A 20,735-nucleotide genomic window follows, 5' to 3' on the forward strand; every position below is an offset into this window, starting at 1 on the left:
ATCAATTGTTTGGTGGAACTAGTACTAAAGATTGGAAGACAAGTAATATTTTAGGGAAAATTACCATCTTAATAAACATTAACTGTTCTTCCATGGTAAAGAAGAATTAATTTATTTATTTATTTATTTTATTTTTACATTTGTTTACCAGGCAAGTCCGACTGAACACGGGTCCGTTTTCAGCGGAGACCCAGGGAGAAAAGCTCCAAAAGAGTACAAAAAATGTAGGAAAAGTACAAAAAATAGCACAAAGTATTAAGTACAAAATATACAGACATAATTGATTTACATACATGATTGAGAAGCTATAGAAGAACTTTATAAAACTGATGTACGTATATGATTGACAAATTTCAGAGGAATTATACAACATACAAATATTACATATGATTCATGCTAAAATTTTAGGTGGGAAATGCATCTTTTAAAATTAAACAGATTTATACGTCAAATACAGGCATATATTCCATTTGCAATTCAGAAGAAAGTAGAAGGACATTGATAAGGTGTAGGTTTCTGAGATTATATGTGTACCAGAAACTAGCCAGGAGAGGTGCAAGAGCATAGCCAAGTTTCAGTTATGTGTGACTTTAGAAGTTTTTTTGAATTGTGCTATAGAACAGTTGGAGGTTATTGGGGCTGGTAGTTTGTTCCATGTCTTGGGAATGAAGTTTGAGAAGAGTGAGTCCCTGGCTGAGTTGTTTGCTTTTGAGATATTAAGTAGTTTTTTGCTGGAATGGGGAGAGTGATTGTTGTTGTGCAATTGTATAAGATTCTGGAGAGAAGATTTTTTTCTGATTAATACAAGATTTTATGGGCAAAGGTCAATTTATTAAAGAGTAGTACTTGCAGTAATTCTAGCAAGTTTAGTAGTTTTAGAGACGCACAATGATGTGTCCAAGATGGGGAATCTGTGGCGAACCTGGCAATTTTATTATAACAGGATTCTAGTTTAGCTAGATGAGGTTTTCTGAGGTTGGTTAGAATGGGAGAGGCATATAGGAGTGTTGCCAAAAGGTGTGTATGAGCAATAGTAGGTGTTGTGTTTATGGTCAGGAATTATTTGTTTCTGTAGAGAGCACCTCATGTCTTGTGTACTTTCTTGATGGTTTAAGAGATGTGAATATCAAATTTCAAATTGTTGTCAATTTCAACACTTAAAAGTTTAGTGTGGTTTACTGGTGTGATAGTGGTTTCATTTTTGGATGTGATATTGAATGACAGGCATGATGGGGAGTTTTTGTGGGGTAGAAGAGAAGGAGCTGGTTTTGTTGGAATTTAAAATGAGTTGGGTATTAGTGAGCCATGTTTTGGCAGCTAGAAAATAATCTTGGGTTATGGTCTGGAGGGCTTGTATGAAGGAGGCTGTGCATGTTAGTGCAGAGTTGTCTGCGTATTGTATGACTAATGTGAGGGGGTAGAGGTGTGGAGTCTGTTTGTTTGTGAAGAGAGAGAATAATAGAGGTCCAAGAATAGAACCTTGGGGAACTCCGAATGTAATTGGAAGAAGTGGGGCGAGTTCATTTTGCATTGAACAGCCTGCTGGCAACCTGATAGGTAGATTTTAAACCAGGTAAAAGAGGGAGTACTAAGATTTAGGGTGGTGAGAAATTTAATAAGTTTGTTGTGATTTACCATATCAAAGGCTTTAGAAAGGTCCAGAAAGATGGCAGACACAAAATTTTATTGTTTCTATAGTGGTTAACTGTGTTAGTGAAGGATATTAGGGCTGTGATAGTACTGTGATAAGGGCAAAAGCCATATTGAGTGTTTGACAGTAGTTTTGTGTGTGTGTGGGTAATGCATCAATTATGTGTGAACTACTCTCTCTTTAGTCACAATTTGTTCCAATTTGTGACTAACTTTAAAAGTGTTATCTAATTATGATTATGTACTAAGAGATACTGTACAGTTCTTAACTAGCCTTTATGACACTACAACTGGGATAGATAATTTTAGTAATATTATATTGGTTACCCTTGATGTGGTTGCTCTATTTTTGTCCATTCCAAACAATAAAGGGTTAGATATGGTGAAAACTTTGATGATAGAACAAAAACTGGTGGATAAAAATAAAGCAGATTTATTATGTGTGCTGTTAGAAATAGTTCTTGATAATAATATTTTTCTATTTCAAAATATTTGCTACAAACAAACAACTGGTGTAGCAATGGGTACTAGCTGCGCCAATACATATGCTAACTTGGTAATGGTAGCCTGGGAGTTAGAACATCTGCTATTAACGCCACAAATATTATATTATAAAAGGTTTGTGGATGACCTGTTTATTCTTTGGCAAGGTGATGAAATGTCTTTACTACGATTTCATGAGAGAATTAATAATAGTATTGATTTTTTTAAAATTCACCATGAAATACTCCCGGGAAAATATAGATTACTTGGATGTTACTGTCCTTGTTAAACAAGGGATTTGTAGCACTATGGTATACAGGAAACCCTGTTACAAACTATTCTATTTACACAGGGACAGCATGCATAATCCTAGAGTCTTTCACAATATTGTGAAAGGGCAAGCAATGCGTACTTCAAGATTGTGCTGTAACCAGAATATATATGATAATGAATTAATTAAATTGAAGACAAATTTTGTCAGAAGAGGCTATGATGAACTTGAAATTAACAAAATTCTCAGAACATAAGTTCTAAAACAGTACCTACTAAATTACCCATTATCCTACCTTATGCTATGAATGTGAATGAAATAGAACAGATCATAGCTCAAAATTGGCATATTCTGTTAATAGATGATTTTACTGCAAGTATAGTGGGTAGACAACTGACTTAAGTTTATAAGAATAAAAAATGTTTAAAACATCATTTATGTTTCCCTACCACTCTGACAGAGAGTAGAGATGTGATGTGGTTAGGTACAAGAAAACGTGGTAAATGTGCACAATGTCAATACATTGATGAATCACGATTTTTTAGGCACCCTGATACTGGTTATTTATGGGAGCTAAGAAACTCTGGCACTTGTACATCAAAAAATTTAGTGTATATAGCCACCTGCATGGAATGTTATTCATTCTATGTAGGTAAGACCAATTGTTCCCTTCGTGAACGAATTAGGGATCATATGTATTGTACATCTAAGGGATTAATTTATAGTGCCCTAGCGAAACATACTTTATATCTAGGAGAGAAACATCAGTTTCGGTTTCAAGTACTGCAGTTACAAGAAATAAGCATAAGAATGGGTGATTTAGTTAATAATACAGAAACCTTAGAGAGTAAATGGATTTTAAGGCTAGGTGCACATAGAGGGTGTGGTCTCAATGACACAGTCCCTTTAAAACCCATACTAAAAAGTAGAAGGATAAAATGAAATTAATTATTTATATTTACACTTATATTTATATTGATATATACATTTATTCATTTATATATATATATATATATATATATATATATATATATATATATATATATATATATGAATTAACCCATATATATAGATCTAAAGTCAACAATATCACGAGAAGATCGAAAGAGCGAAAACACCTACATCACACACACCACACATCATACCAACAAACAAAAACAAATCTCCCATCCAAAACTCACAACATCGCACCAAGCAACACAAAAAACTTACAAACAAAACACACACCACATACATTACTCACTAACACAAACCCTAACCCAAAACTATCTACAAATGAACACTAACACCATACCGACACTCACAACCTAACCTGCTCCCTTACTAACTCACTTATCCCCTAACCTCCCCTACAGACCACCAACATCGCCCCCCTTTTACCTTACCTCTACACCCTTACCTAACCCACCTTACCTAACTCGCACTTTATCCCACCCTAACCCCACTCACCCACCAACCCCTAACACTTACCTAACATTGACACACTTACCTCCTAACCCGCTCTAACCCTAACTCCTAACCTAACTCCCTCCCCCCCACTACCACCAACAACACCACACCCCTACCTACCTTACTCACCCTATCGTCCGTCACTACCGCATACTTACACATCCTCCCATAAAGTGTTCTCTCCTCGGTGTCTTCCTCTCCTCGGTCTTCTTCCCTTGTTATCTTCTCTTCTTTTAGTTTAATTCATGTTCGCTCTTTTAACATGTCGATCTACTAAGGTAGATCCATATATATATACTGTCATTAGGGTATTTCATTGTTTAATATTATATTATATTCTGTCCTTACTGTTATGTTGTGATAGTTATGTTTTTATTGCATTGCATGCATTTTACTGAGCACTTCATTTAGTTTAGCAGTTGAAATCTACTTCCAAATGAACTGAATGATTAACAGCCTTGTTTAATTGATTAACTGATTGTTTCAGCTTAACTACAGGCTATCTTTTAATTGTTTTAGTGTTTCAGTTATTATTTAAATAAGGAATAATGGATTTTTGAATATACATCTGATGAAGCGGATTTTTATTGCCGTGAAAGCACTTACGTTTCTTTTTGCCTAATAAATACTTGGATTTTTTACATTAATTTTATCCTGTTGCCTTCCTGATTTTTACCTTGGTTGGGTGTGTTTGTATCTACATTTGGATTTACTTGTGTTATAGTTCTGGTGATTGTTTTCTAAACTTAAAATTTTATCAACAACCTGTTGAAAGTTTGTTTGGATCATTTCTTTACTTGTAGACATAATGGTTATATGACATTATTTCATTTGATTGATATTTCAATTAAAGTTAGAATATTTTTGTATGATTTTTTTTTTATTAGTTAATAATGTACTTGTATTATAATTAAATATTATATTTGATATTGCTGCAAACTGAGTCATAGAACTAATTATATATTGCAATGAATTTTCTATATGTGCTATAGTTAGTAAAATATCATCAGCAAAGAGTTGAATCTTTAGTTGAAATTCTTCTTTAATTTTGATACCATTAATGTTCTTATTGGATCTAATACAATTAGCATAGATAATGCAAAAAGTAAAGGTAATAGCAGACAGCCTTGTTTTGTGCCTTTTTGTAATATAAAGGAATTAGAAAGAAAAGAAGATATTTTAACATAAAAACAAGTTATTGTATAACTTAGAAATTAGTGCAATTAATTCAAGTGAGAAATTATACACTACGAGTGTTTTAATTTCCTGTTTGCACTTATTTTTAAAATCGTTTTTGGCCTTGCTCTTGTGTGGTGTCTTTATGCACTATTTATAACTTGTTGATGCCCACTGTTAACCTCTATCTTGTGAAAAAAAAAAAAAAAAAAAATCTCTTGCGCTTTTTCCTAAAAAAAAAAAAAAAAAAGTTTTCAGTTACAGGCTTCATTCTTGAACAACAGTTCTGTTCTGTGAGGCCATTTTTTGCTTGCCCTCTCTAAGTTCTACTCTGTTTTTCCAGTAACAGTGAAGAAGCCTTGAGCAACCTGCCTGTGAAAAACCTTGTGTTGCCTGTAGTCCCTGTGGGTTTATTGGTCATTTGAAACTGGTTCATCATCTCTTCATCTTAATCTTAAAACCCTCTTTTGCCTCTCGGTCTTGGTTTTTTTGCACAGTGCAACAGCTAGGAGCAGCGCGCCGCCTAATTGAGTTATTTTAATTCCTTCACAAGTCAGTCTGCTCACTTTCCCATATAACTGCTCTATCTCACCAATTCATCACCTCTATCTCTCTCTGGGCCTTCACTTATTCAGTCGTGTCCTACTAGTTAACTAAGTTAAGTTAAGCAAACCTTACTCTTAACTTCTTCCATTCTGTCTCTATTGGTCCATCCTAATTCAGTTCCCTATTGAGGCAATGTGTCCAAGGTCGGTGTGGTTTCCTCACCAGTCCAGCTGGTGAATCAGGTTTCCTTGATAAAAATGTTCAACTGTTTCAGGTAATTGAGACAACCCTCCTCCTCCAAAATCTCATGATATATTGAGAGATGCAACTATTTAATATAACTGAATATAGCTCTCATCTCAAAACTGGTGTAACCAGTCAGGACCAGAAGGTAAAAACACACAACACAATTCCAGGTCACATAGAACCATCACAACCTCGAACCAGACACATAAATACACAAAAATCGTCAGCCAGACTAAGTAAAAACAAACCTAAGCAACAGAGACACTGATAGCAGTGCAACAGCCAGCAGCTACCGCAAAACAAAACACACACAACCACCCGCAACCCACACAAAACACACACAAGCAGCCACCACCCAGTCAATTGAACCACCAGGCCCTACTCTTGAAAGGTCACACTGACCTGTCTGTTGTTGGCGTCCCACTTGTCAGACACATAAACGTCCCACTCACCAGGCTGAATAAAGAGGTGGACAGTGAGCTGCTGTGAAATTGCTAGGATCCAACATATAGCAATACAAACTCAGGTCCTCCAAGAGACATAAAATATGACTCAGTCATTGTTCATGCTGGTGTATATGACCATGAAAAGAGACATAAAGGCTCTCTGATCATGTGGCCAGGCTGGTATGACCCTGACAGTGAGCAGCATCTTACCTCACCACAGAATGATGCCACAGTACAAGACAAATGATTGATTTCAACAATTGGCTACAAAATTTTGGTGTCATTTTGGGGATCCAGTGTCTGTCATCCTGGGATGACACTTTCACGACAAGCCACGTTTAACCCGCTAGGGGCTGACTTACCTGTCACCAACTGCACTTTCGGATATTGGCCTGGCGCTCTTGCCACCCCATAGTGCCTTTTTAGGAAAGGCTGCTCAGTTAAACCACCCCATAGACAGCACAAGGAACACAAACTAAGGGTAATGCTGCTAAAAGAAGTAATCTAAGCCTCAACGACGCTCGCACTCAAGCTCTCTTCAGTACCCCAGATATATCAGTGCGGACACAGAAACCTGGTTCAAGGCTCCAGAGCACCCCAGCCACCAGGCAAGATACCTCATATCATATTTTGGCCCAAAACCCAGACCGAACCACAAAAGGAGGGGAGTTTCCATATTTATCAAGGATATCACCTCGGAGTTTAGTGCATTGCGCGCCAATGTCGGCATCATCCCATATGCTAACGGTGGTGGGTATTGCTTCAAGTTTATAGCATCTACAGACCACCCTCTCAAAGGGAATCCCATTAGGCTTTCCTGAAAACACGATGGAACATGAACTTCTCTCAAAACACACTGGATATTGGGCGCTCAACTGCGAAACATATTGGGGAACTGGCTTTCAAGCCCAACACCTGGCCAAAATTCTCAATTCTTAGCAACTCAAATGCAAATGACAACCTAGTCACCACTCACCACTATGGGGACAACATACTCCACCACAGAATTGATCCATACCAGACTCATCAGACCCTCCAGAAGTATATCCTCCCTGGTAAGATCAGACCATAAATTAAAATCAGACCATGTCACATCAAAACGACCCACCCCAGCCAGAAAACCACAGTGTACCAGTCAAAGCAAAGGCCTCACTTCCAGAAAAAAAAGTGGAAAATCCTTCAGAATCATTACCAGTGAAACCTCAGCCCAAACCTACTGCAGAATCCTAAATGCATTATAAATACATCTCCAGGAATGCATGGATCATACTGCATCCAAACTAAACCAAGAGACCAATCATCCAAAGGCAGGCATCCAGTCTGGTGGACCCCTACCGCCGTAAAACTGTACAACAGAGGAGGCTACTGTGATGAGCAAAATCAAAAATCCTGGCAGGAAGGCATCTGCAGTCAGCAAAATTAAAAATCCCTCATAAAATCAAAAAGGCCAGCTTGCAGCTAGAATTTTTGCAGACACCAAACCAACAATCATAAGGCTCAGTTTTATGGTTACCTTGAAACCTGAAAACTCCCCAGACTTGTTCTGATTGATTCTAGCGAAAAAAAAAGACACAGACATAACAGACATATTGTATCCTGGCAGACCCAAACAACGCAAACTCCTCCTCCCCAAAACAGAGTATCTAGTCCGGCGAGGCTGCCTGCCAAACATCTCAGATGCTCAGGTGAGGCTGCCCTCTCCAAAGCAAAACACTGCTATGGCTTCCAGATGGCATCCCAGGTTGCATCCTACATGAACTACTAGAAGACTAATCCAACTAATAAAACAGCACAAACAAATCTACAATCTCAGCCAGGATATGTGTGCCCCACAACAGCAGTGGTACAACAGTGGTCCCACTCACAAAGGTGGAAGGTCTCGAGACTACGGCCCTATAAAACCATAAGCCTGACTAGCCTGACTGAAAAGACTGTCATCAGGAGCATCATGGGCTCTTAAGCAAAGACATTGGAACTAGACATTTAGGTCCTACCCAGTTCGGCTTTGTCAGTTTTCCTTTTGCCAGGGGAACCTGAGTTTGATTCTTTGAAACAGTCACCAAAGCCATAGATGAAGGGACACAGAGGACACAGGACCCACAGCAAGGCATTGACTATTCAAGAGCATTTGGCATCATATTAAAGCTAAAGCATAGATAAACCCCTATAATACAAGATGGGTAAAAACTGGCTCCAAGATGAGTCCCACAGAGTGAGAGTTGCTGGACCCATGTCAAGACGAAAACAGACTCCTGCTGACATCACAGGGGGTTCCTGGGAAGGACTATGTTAGGTGGATATAATTTTCCGGTACAGGCAAACATGGGAGGTACAGGGACCACCTTGGCAGACAACAATTAACGTAACATGTAATCAATTCTCCAACTGACTCCAAACATCCTTCAAAAAGGTCAAACGAGAGACAGATAACAAATTATAGCGCCATGGTTTAAAAAGCTGCCATAAAAAATGTATAGTCATAAAATTGTAAAAAACAAAACACCTAAGTACGGAACACCAAACCCATTAAGTACAGAAGCCAGAAAGTTATTAGGGACCTGGGGACCCAGTAACAATCTCTCTCTGATAACAATCATTGCCAAAAAAACCACAAGACACCTTGGTCATAGCCACCATCAATCTAGACCATCTAGATCAAGATCTAATCATGCTAGATTATTCTGTTCCTCCATATTCCATCATAGAATACAATGCCATTTTTGGGATATTTTTTTTTGCTCGACACCTACAGCAATTAGAAAGACCCCAAAAGAAAGACCCCAAAGAGATCAAGAGGTCTCAGACAGATATACTGCTGCTCGGTTAAAATGCTGCTCAGTTAAAACTTGCATACTACCTACTTGAGGCCTGCTATGCTTGAGGCGATCTATACCTGACATACAAAGCTGTAAATCCAGGGCTCCACCTCAGTAAATCTACTAAATCCTATCCCACCTTAGAGGGACTTGAAGGGGACTTGAACCTCAGCACAGAAATAAATAGAACAGGTTGGAGGAGAGGGGACCTTCCAGAGGCTCCCTTCACTCTGTTCATGTGAGGTTTCAGTTCATGTGAGGCTTCACCTCATGAATCTCAATAAGAGTCTCAATAAGTGGATGGGGATGTCCCAGGGATTTAGGGGGCCTCACTATTGAACAGAGGCACAGACAGGCACAGTAAACTAAACCTTAAAACAGTATACTCAAATCAAAAGCCCATACAGAATCCAGGCTAGGCTTGCATAATTTGCCCCAGAGACGGAATGGCCTAGTATGCCTAGTATGAACAGGTATAACCAATTAACTGAGTCAAAAGCCTTATCTAAATTGAGACTAATGATAGAAAGTTATTTTTTATTTTTATTTGCATAGTCTGTCAATGTATGAATTCTTATTATATTATCCTGAACTTGCCTATTTAAAATAAGCCCAGTTTGGTCATTGTTAATTAGTTTAGGTATAAGTAGATTAATACCATTATCTAAAATAGACATGGACTTCTTATTAGAAGTGTCATTCTATAGACTAGTATATACACTATCCTTTTAGCATACTGCAAGCATTCAGAAATGTGGAATAACTAAAAGTGGTTTAGAATGCAATTCACTGTCTTTTGTTTATTATCTAACTTGTATTTTTTTAGTATCTGAGCATATGATTTAAAATATTATGATTATTTACTTTTAGATATGAAGAAGTAACCTGGACATTTCTTAGAATTTTCAGAACTCCAGCAGCATCAAAAAGTTCTCATGACTCTAAAAAAACTGCTTCAAGCTGGTCTTCATGACAATGGCTTGCAAATGAGCAGTTTGTCAGCTACAATTCACAAAAAAAATTTTCATGAGAGAATCCAAGCTACCTCTAAACTATACATCAATCCCTCAAACCCCTCCAAACCACTAAAAAAGCATCAAAAACATTTCAAAGTATGTTAACCACTAAAAAGCTATTGTATTTAAAGAAATGACATTTAATGATTCACTAAGCACTATTTGTCATTTTTAAAGGAGCCAAAGCATATACATGATAAACTTGCTTATTATCTAACTTGTATTCTTTAACATCTAAGCATATGATTTAAAATATTATGATTATTTACTTTTAGACAGGAAGAAGTAACCTGAAGAGTTCTTAGAATTTTCACAACTTCTGCAGCATCACAAAAGTACTCATGACATTAAGTTGTTTCTAGCTGGTTTTCATGATAAGGTCATGAAATGAACTATCCATCAGTTACAATTCACAAAAAGAAAACTCTCGCAAGTGAATCCAAGCCACATCCACACCATAGATCAATCCCTCAAACCCCTCCAAATCACCAAAAACAACAAAAACATCTCAAAGTATCCCAACCACTAAAAAGTAATTACATGCAAAGAAATAACATTTAATGATTCAGCAAGCATTATTTGTATGAGATGTTAAATATAAAGCAGACTGTATTTTTAAAGGAGACATAGCATATAAACTTGTATTAAAAGAATGACAGTTATGTGTGCTCCAGGTTTAACTTGCAAACGTTTGAATGTTACCCTAATTATTTAATATCATTCTAATGGTAAGTTTTATAAATGTAAAAAGCTATATTTTTTATACTTTGTTTATAACATAGCATGTCTTTCTTGGATGCTATTGCATGTAAAGTATGCTATCAGTAGCACATTACTGGACCATTTTAAGAACCTAGAATGTAACTTAGCATGCCTCTTTATGGTCATTTGTTGCATCTTGTATTATATTTAATAATATATTACTTGGCAAGATATCAGAAAGTGTGCCACCTAAGTTTCATTATAATAATGATTAAGTTTTAATAAAATTAATAGTTTAACATTTTAAACTCTAAATGAAAATAAGTGGCTTTAAATTCATATATATAGCTAAAAGAATCAAACTCTAACATTTTAAAAAGGGAATTAATAACCATTTGAAGTAGGGGAAGAAAGAAAATGATTTACCTTGTAACAAGTAATATTCAGCACTTGTTCCTAACTAGTCATGCATTTCTTTAAATTAATAATTCATAACCATGGCATACACTGATTTTAATTTGTCCTTCAGTTTTTCTACTGTTTTTGTATTAACCAACCATCTCTTGATGCATTTCTTTTCAAAGAAGTTGATAGAAGTTGATAGATTCTAGTAATTTCTTCTGTTTTTTTTCTAGGATTTTATTTTTCTGTATAAAGTCCCTTGCATCTTCTGAGGTGTTAAAATCTTCTTTCCTTCTGGAAGATGAATACTTATTTCTGATGAAAACAAGATTTGTGCTTTACTATTGTTTTTCTTTAAACTTTTAAGAAGTGGCACACATGCTTTTCTCTTTGACATCACTAACGTTGAAATGCCATTGTCAAATTGTATAGTACTTTCTTTAATTTTAAATGGATAATTAGTCCATGCAGCTTTTAAGACTAAATCCTTATTTTGACTTGAAAAAAAATCTTACTGTCACTTACCTTGGTGAAGGTAGGTTTCTTTAAATATGAGTTAGAAAGTGATCTATGTGACTTTTTGATACCAAAGGATAAAGCTTCAGGCAGGTTCAAAGTTTTAGGCAGCCAGGTATTAAGGAATTGGATCATACTATCTCAGTCTTCTTTTTCAGGAATCCTGTAAATCCTGATGTTATTCCTTCCAGATCTGCTCTCTAAGTCTTCTATTTTATCATAGAATAAGTTATTTTCTTTCAGACGAAATTCAGTGTTATTCTAATTTTCAAGTAAACTTCCATCAGAATTAAACATTTGCTTCTTCTATACTCGAGATTTGTGGTCATTGCTGTTTAAGAGATTCACTCAGCATTTCAACTTGTGTTTTATATTCCACTTTAAAATTGTCCATTTTGCTTTCTAATTTATTTGGCTTTACAGATAACTCGCTGATGTTACTTACTTTATGTCTTTTAAAATACTGTTAAACAAAACCTTGCAGATCTGTAGCACTTTTTTTCCCTAATAGCTTCCAAACTTCCACAGGAATACCATCTATTCTTAAAGACTTTCCTACAGATTGAGTAAACATCATAATTTTATCTTGTTTTATCCTATCTTAACTGTTAATTGTTGAGCCTCATCTACCTCTAACCATTGCATACTTTAGCATTCCCTAAATATTTCCTTTTATGCTTTTTTTATTTATGCATTTCTCTGTTTTACAGGTTCATAGGTTCATAGGTAGGTACTAGGCTATTGGCCCTAGGGCCTATTCAAGCCTAGCCAAAAGGTACCCTGTCTTTTACCACCCAAAAAAAATATTTTCCTGTACCCCTATCGAGCAGAGCCACAGAGGTGATCCCCGAGGTGAATTTCCTATTTCCCATCCAATCATCAAAATTTTTCTTGAAGAGTGCTAATGAGGAGTTTTGTTTGACATAGATAGGTAGTTTGTTCCAGAGTATGGGAAGTCTCTGAGACAGGAATCTATCCCTCCAGCATGTTCTGTATATTGTGGTGACAAGGTTTAGGTCCCTAGAGCATGTGGCTCAGAGGGCTTGAGATTTCTTTAAGTGGAGCATGTCCAACAGCTCTGGGTTTGGCATAGTTTTGTATGTTAGGTAGAGATCGCCTCTGAGTAGACGATATGTGATGGAGTAAAGCTGAAGTTTTTTGAGAGGGTCTGCATAGGGCATCTGTTTTAGACCAGTAATCCTCTTTGTGAGGTATATCTGTGGTCTTTCCAGTTGTTGTAGATGTCTTATGAGGTACATACCAAAAGGGGCATTGTACTCTATAATGGGTCTAAAGAGTCATGAGTAGAGGGGAACAGTGACCTCTTTTTTCCTAGATGAGAAACCTTTTGTGATGAGGTGTGCCACATAGAAGGATTTCCTGACTACTGTGGCAATGTGATTATCAAAGAAGAGACTACTGTCCACCTGTGTCCCAAGGTCTCTTATTGCACTTTCGATGTCAGGTAGACTACTACCTATGTGGTAGCTCATGGGTACAGAGTTTTTACCAATGCACCTTTTGGCAGTGAGCTTGAGGCCATGGCTTTGACACCAGGCATCTGTCTCAGTGAGGCCCTTTTGTAGGATGTTGACATTATTAGGAGTTTCAATTATGGCTCCTAGTTTGCAGTCATCTGTGAACTTCATTAGCCAAAGACCTTGTGTGTTAGCCTGTACTTCAGAAAAGTAGATACCAAACAGGAGAGGACCCAGGACTGAACCCTGTAGTACTCCACTTGTCACTGGTCTGAAGTCGGATTTGGAGTCTGCTACTTTCACAGTGTGGATTCTGTCAGTGAGCCAGTTGGCAACCCATCTTGTGATATAGGGATTTATACCTAGTTTAGTGAGTTTATCTATAATTCCAGAGTGGGGGATGGTGTCAAAAGCCTTGGCGAGATCAAGAAAGGCTGTGTGAACCACCTTACCCTCATCTATGGCTTTGGTGACTGCTTCAAAGATGTCAATCAGGTTTAGAAGACATGATCTGTCGTTTACAAACCCAAACTGGGTGAGTGCAGAGTTTGGAGATTACCAATGTCTTTGTTTATAAGTTCCATGATGATACGTTCCATTTCCATGCAGACCAGGCTCGTCAGGCTAATGGGGCGGTAGGTCCCGGGGTCCATGGTGGCTCCCCCTTTGTGGAGTTGGATAACTGACTCTGTGCACCATTCAGTGGGCAAAAAGCCTGAGGTGAGGCTATGATTGACCATGGTGCTTTGGTGGGGTGCCAGTTCATTCTGTAGTTCATGTAGAACGCAGTCGGGGATGTTGTCAGGTCCCATGGATGCTGTGTTCTTGGCTTTGGAGAATGTGTTTTTACCTGTCCAGCCATGATTACAGGAACTTTGCAGTCTTCTGTTATAAAGATGGGCCCTTTAGGGGGTGGGGGGTTAAGGTAGCACTGAACCTGTCTGCCAGGATGTTAGTAATCAGTTGGTTCTGTATATTTAGTGCCATTGTGCTGTAACTCAGAGCAGATTTGAGTGTTGCCATTGACATTCTTAACAGCTATAGAATGCTTTGTCGTTGTCTTTAGAATCAGTGGCAATTTCGTTTTCATAACTAGGTTTGGAGAATTTTATGAGAGATCTCAGCTTCTTACTGAGGCTGATCAGGGAGTTCTTCCAGTCATGGGATTTTACTCTTTTTTGCAACAGTTTCTTTCTTCTGTTGTAAAGTTTGTTTATGGCAGGGGACCACCAGATTGGCTTCTTTTTTTTGGAGAATAGCATCTTGGTTCTGTAAAGGATAGCATGACCAATGCACTTGTGTAAGTGCTTATAAAGTGCATTTGTGTAGGATGCAGCAGTCGTACCTCTATTGTCCGTCTGCATGGGTGTCATGACGTTTGCCACTTCTGTCTTAAGAAGTGTGAAGTTGGTTTTGGAAAAATATTTTACGGTGGTTTCCCTAATGGGGGGTGGGGGCTGGATGTGGATGTCTAGGCTGATTACCTTGTGGTTGGATCTGACCAACAAAGAATTGACCTCTGGTGTAGAACACCGGTCGCTCATGTTGGTAATGACCAGTTCTAGAATATTGCTGCTCCTGCTGGGGGTGTGGATATGTTGATCCAAGGCATTGGAATGTATGAATTCCAGAAAATGTGTAGCAAAAGAGTTGCTGCATGAGTAGTTTTCCCAGTTAATGGTGGGGTAGTTGAAATTGACCATTATTAGGGTGTTGGGTTGTACCCTAATATTTTCCAGTGTATCAAGAAATGAGGAGTGAGAATCCTGGGGCATGGAGGGGGATCTGTAGCAGGTTACAATTTGGAATGCGGTCTTGCCCAGAGTTAGTTGCACCTGGATAATCTCAGATGCATTATACTGAGCAACTAGCCTGGAAGTGTGGATATCCTTAATGAATACTTTAGTGTTTTGGTCCAGGTTAGGTGGCCGAAAGGTGTGGTATGAATTATAGCCTGGTAATGCAGGTGTGCTCTCTGGAGCCTTGAACCAGGTCTCTGTCACTGCACAGATGTCGATGTTCTCCATTTTAAGGAGTACCTTGAGTGAATGCATTTTAAGGTTTAGAATTCTAGCATTGAGTAGCATTACCCTCAGATTTTGCTTGCTTGTGCCTGTTATGGTGGTGAATTTGTCATTTGACCCTTGCCTAAAAAAGGCACTATAGGGGTGGCAAGAGCCTTAGCCAGTATCCAGAATCCCAAGGGTGACAGGTGCAGGCCATGTCTGGCAAAGCATCATGGTCTGTCAATCATGCCATCCCAGGCAGACAGATACTGGATCCCCTTAGAATGACGCCAGAAGCTTAGCCAATTGTTGAAGTCAATCATTTTGTCCTTGTACTGTGGTATCATTCTGGGTGATGACAGGATATATATATATATATATATATATATATATATATATATATATATATATATATATATACGCATCAGCTTTTTAAATGTTAATTTCCAGACTGTTTGTTACATGCATCCACTAATGTTTGATAGGTTGATCTTTTATACAGATGTTTCTTGTAATATCCATTTGAACCCATGTTACATTTTATTAGACTTTTATGTTTTGATGAAAACCCTCAAACAAAAACAAAACACCCCCATAATGTATTAAATTAACACAATCACACATTTATGTCCATTTTCAAATAAAGAAATTGTATGCTCATGGTAGGAAAAACTGTCCCAAATTGACAGCTGAACTTGCATGCATTACCTACCCTAAAATGAAGGTTATCTATGCTAAAGTATGTATTACAGCCTGTGCTCTTATTTTATATGAATTGCTGTCTCTTTTTGTCTTATACTTACTCCACTCCCACTTGTGAAAAGCAGCTTGTATACTTTCAGAAAAACATTAACTTTCAGCATTAAGGAAAAATTACACTGGCTATCTTTAAATAAAACTAAATTATACACTGTTCTAAATTGTAAATTGTAAATGCATTGAAGTATTAAAGGACAACCGCGCCCTCAGACTCAAAAAACATGTTTATTTCATCATGGTTTGATATTTTCCTACATTTTAAAACCCCTCTGGGACTATTTACAGGTTTTTAGATATTTTTATACATAATTTCTGAGTCTGGCCACATGGGGTCTGGCATATTGAAGGAATTCCAAAAGTTTAGTCTGCCTCTATGTATCCCAGTATGCATTGTTCGTCTCAAAAAAATGCATCACATCTGCCAGTATTTCCCTAGAGCTCCTGTCACTGCACTCATTTACAGGCATTCACTGCTGTGTTGAAGAAACCTAGTTTTGGTTAACATTTTATCCTTTTTCACTGACTATTTCAAACCCAAGTAGTGCAAATGCCACAGAACAGAACTGAAAAGTGCATTTTATTGCTGTTTCTTCTTAGAAATGCTAACTTGAATTCAGGCTTGACAAAAGAAATCTAGTTCTTCAAGGTAAGTCCCCTCCCCCTTCAGACCTACCTTCCCTAGCTGTCAAAGAGCTAAAGGTAATTTGACCCATTATCTGCATGTGATTGACAGCTCACAGCAGGTGACCAGACTAATGTACTGTTTGCATCTCACAACTTTTCCTTCCTTACAGGGGGACACTTTTTTGTTGCACTCCTCCTGTCAAATTTAGATCCAATCTCTATAGCACTGGGAAAAAAAATCACTTCTTTGCAAACCAAACTCCCAGTTTTTTCCTTACACTGTGGTTAAATAGCTAACAAATGATAGACTATAAAAAGAAATATTTTAAGGACTTGCATGACAGCAGTTTCATGTTTTTTTAAGTGGTAATTTAAGAAAATTACATTCTCTTATACTTCATGCAAGGGAGCCCGCAGGATTTTTTGCAGGGGGGGGTGCAAACCCAGAACCCCACCCACACAGCCCCACCCCCTCTGCCCACACATCCCCCACCCTACCCATGCAGCCATACCAGTGTCCCATTACTTGGCTATTTCTCCCCATTTGTTATAGACACTGTCCAAATCTCTCAGTGTGTATACTGTTTTATGCTTTACTTCTACAATGATTACAGATATTTGGATTTCATTTGCAACTTTTAGTTCAAATTTTATAGCACAAACACTGATAGACATTTACTAAACCTAAACAAAGCAAGGGAGTCTTACAATGAAAACAGACTTAGCATTAAAACTTCTCTACCTTTGAAACCCACATTCACTGAAACAGCATTGAAACCCACATTCAAAGAAAATGCATCTGGCCAGTGGCAGGGTACGTTTACCTTTGGGCTGTTTTCAAATCATAGGCTCTTTGCACACATTTTTAGAACCATGCAAAAGTTATTTGATTCACTTTCCTGACTGTGTTAATTTTACTATATAATAATTGAATTACATCCCTTGTATAATACAGCACCACTTATTAGAGTGTGTTTTAAATTTATAGTTCTCAACATTTTTCCTTTAAGAAATGAAACAAATCATATGAACCAATAATGACAGCCTGCCCAATAAAGATCATTTCAACCATAAAGGGCCACTCAAACTTCTGTCATACAATCCACCAATATCAATCAATATGCAGAATCTCGGAAGAAGTAAAAGTCATCTGAATAATTCCACATTAAGGAGATCTGAAACCAATGCTAGAAAACAACTTTATATTTGTGTTTCATTTAAAAATTCAGTGCCTGTTGCCCTTGAAGAATACATTGCCTATGTTACATTAAAAGAAATGGTAAGCTGGTATATTGCAATAGGGAATGGGTGGCAAGCTGAAAAACAGGTTCATAGTTATTAGGTGTCTCATCCAAAGGAAGACATATTAAGGAATGCAGTACCATACCCCCTTAAAATACAATGAACATGCTGTAGGAATAGAACCTATAGCCCTTTGCATCAAAGATGCAAGTATGCTTCCTGCTGTGCTATCACTGCTTTAAAATTATATACCACAATAATGATACCATTTGCTAAACAAAACAGTTGCACAGTTTAATCAGACTTAGCATGAGCAGCAGTAACCTTTGCTTCCCCCGAAACTCACAATTCCTTGAAAATGTACTTGAAAATAAATTCCACCTGCTAGATCTAACTAGGGCATTTCTCTCAATCTCTCTGTCTGTCTCTCTCTCTCTAACTCTGTCTGTCTGTCTCTCTCTCTCTCTCACTCTCACACACACACACACACACACACACACACACACACACACACACACACACACACACACACACACACACACACACACACACACACACACACACATACACACCTCAACTTCTTAGTGCAAGAAATCTGGACAAAGCCTAAAATGAACAGGGACAGATTATAAATATTGCTTTCATGAACTTATAAAATTGCTAGAATAACAGGATGTGTGTTGGTATGCATTTTTCTAAAGGATATGATGTCTAAAACTATTTAGCAACTTCAATACTTTTTAGGAGGAATATGGGGCAAAAATCTGGACATTCTGCAAAAATGGACAGCTGAGGGGTATGCCTCCCTTAGAGACTTTGTCAAACTATCCTCCTTTCCACATATTTTTATTCATTCCAGCCTTGACAATGTACATAAATAGATTTTGTCAAAGTTACAACAACTTTAAACTCTGTGTGAACTTGGTGTTGGTTTTTTTTTGACAGAAAGATATAAAGGAACTCATGGCTATGTATATAGTTGAATCTCTCTGTACTGAAGTACTCCCTACCATGATGCTGCTTTAATAAATAGTGTGTTTGCATTCAGAAACTTTTAGTTTTTATACTGAATTTTATAGCTACATGAATTAGAAAATAACCAATTTCCTTTTCAGAGCCTAAGCTAAAAAGTCCACTCATAAGCACACCTTCCCCTGGAAAACATCTATATATGCATCATCACAGAGACCTAGTTCAAGACCGATGACAGCACTCCTTTAATGCAGAATTTCAATACCTGCCACAAGTTCAGGCCTACCACCTTAGATGAAAGGGTGATGGTGTCTACATATTCTTAAAGAACAATTCATCTCCAGACTTGCTAGGTGAGATAATGATGTGGAAATCCTCTACATCCAACTTAGCATTAACAAAACTCCTTACTGTGTCATACCTAACTATAGGTCCCCTCTGTGTACTGCATCAGTCCATATCTCCTACCTAATTAATATGGCATCCCTCCCTATGCATTAAGCCAGCACCATTATTCTAGGAGATTTCAATCAACTACTCCTCCATTAACTAGGAAACTTGTATATCCTTGAGTATGTATTCCCAGACAGTTCTGGATTTCATCCATACAGCATATCTGGATCAGTTAGTCTGTACCCAAACAAGAGTGATAAAATCCTGGACTTGGTCCTTAACAATATGGGACAACTTTGGTGTCCACCAACTGCCACTTCCTCCCTGGTTAAACTGCACCACAAATCAATCACATTCATTAGAAGACTGAAGCCAAAGCATCTTCCAATACCTCTGTTTTCAGAGATTATGCTAAGGTTAATCTACTAAAACTAAGCAATGGCCTGAATTATGTGGAATCCTTTTCTGTCAAATCCTATGCACATGTAAACAGCTGCATAGATACATCTATCCCCCTCTGAAGTAATTAGAAAGCCATATTTAAGAATAATTCCATTCAGTCAAACCCAAATATAAACAGGCTCTGTAATAAAAGAAAGCATATTGGTTGCAAAAATAAATTTAACTCTCTAGATGCTAAAGACACTCTTGCTAAACATAATAGGGAGCTCATTACCCTGATCAAATCAATCAAAGCCAGATATGAGGTAACAAATAACCAGCTAGGTGAAAGGTAACCAGAAATCCTTCTTTAACTATGTTAGAAACCTCAGAAACAATTTGCAGCACTGCACAGAATAATAGTAAATGATTTTAAATTCCTAGACAGACAAATTTAGTTCAAACTTCAAACGTGTGTGTGTGTGTGTGTGTGTGTGTGTGTGTGTGTGTGTGTGTGTGTGTGTGTGTGTGTGTGTGTGTGTAACAGAGTGGCCAGAATTCAATATTTTGTGCTCAGACATCATAAATTTGCCCATACACCACCCAGCTAGCTACCACTTAAAAATATACTCAAAAATCTGCCCTTAAAACTTCAAAAAGGGACACATGTTCAACTATTGCCACTTATAACCATGAAAATGTTATTTTTAGTGGTGCATTTCTGTCAGGTAGGTATATTTTGTACTCTACACAGTTTAGTCAGGTCTAACCATTCTAAACCTTAGAACTATAAAGTTTCTGAGACAATCAGAAAACATGTAGGGATTTCACTATAATAAGTATGCCCATCTACACCCATGCCTTGTTATATTTTTACTAGTAAGCAAATAATCCAAAGATAACAAAGTAAGTGTAACAACACCATTAGATTATTCAATATGTTAATGATCAAAGTGGAACTATAAAAGTGTCCAATAAAAAGCAATCAATAGTCATCATAACCACAGTGTACATAGCTGCAGGCATACCAAAATTAAAAACTATAATTTTTTTCAGACTAAGATCCCAAACCATTATAATCAGAATGCAATCGGGTTTCATCTCCCTGTATTAGTGCTGGCTTCCTAACTTGCAAGTATCTATATGAAACAAAAACATGGA

Source organism: Protopterus annectens, chromosome 2.part1, assembly GCF_019279795.1.
Source record: "Protopterus annectens isolate FY-2018-M chromosome 2.part1, PAN1.0, whole genome shotgun sequence".
Classification (NCBI taxonomy): domain Eukaryota; kingdom Metazoa; phylum Chordata; order Ceratodontiformes; family Protopteridae; genus Protopterus; species Protopterus annectens.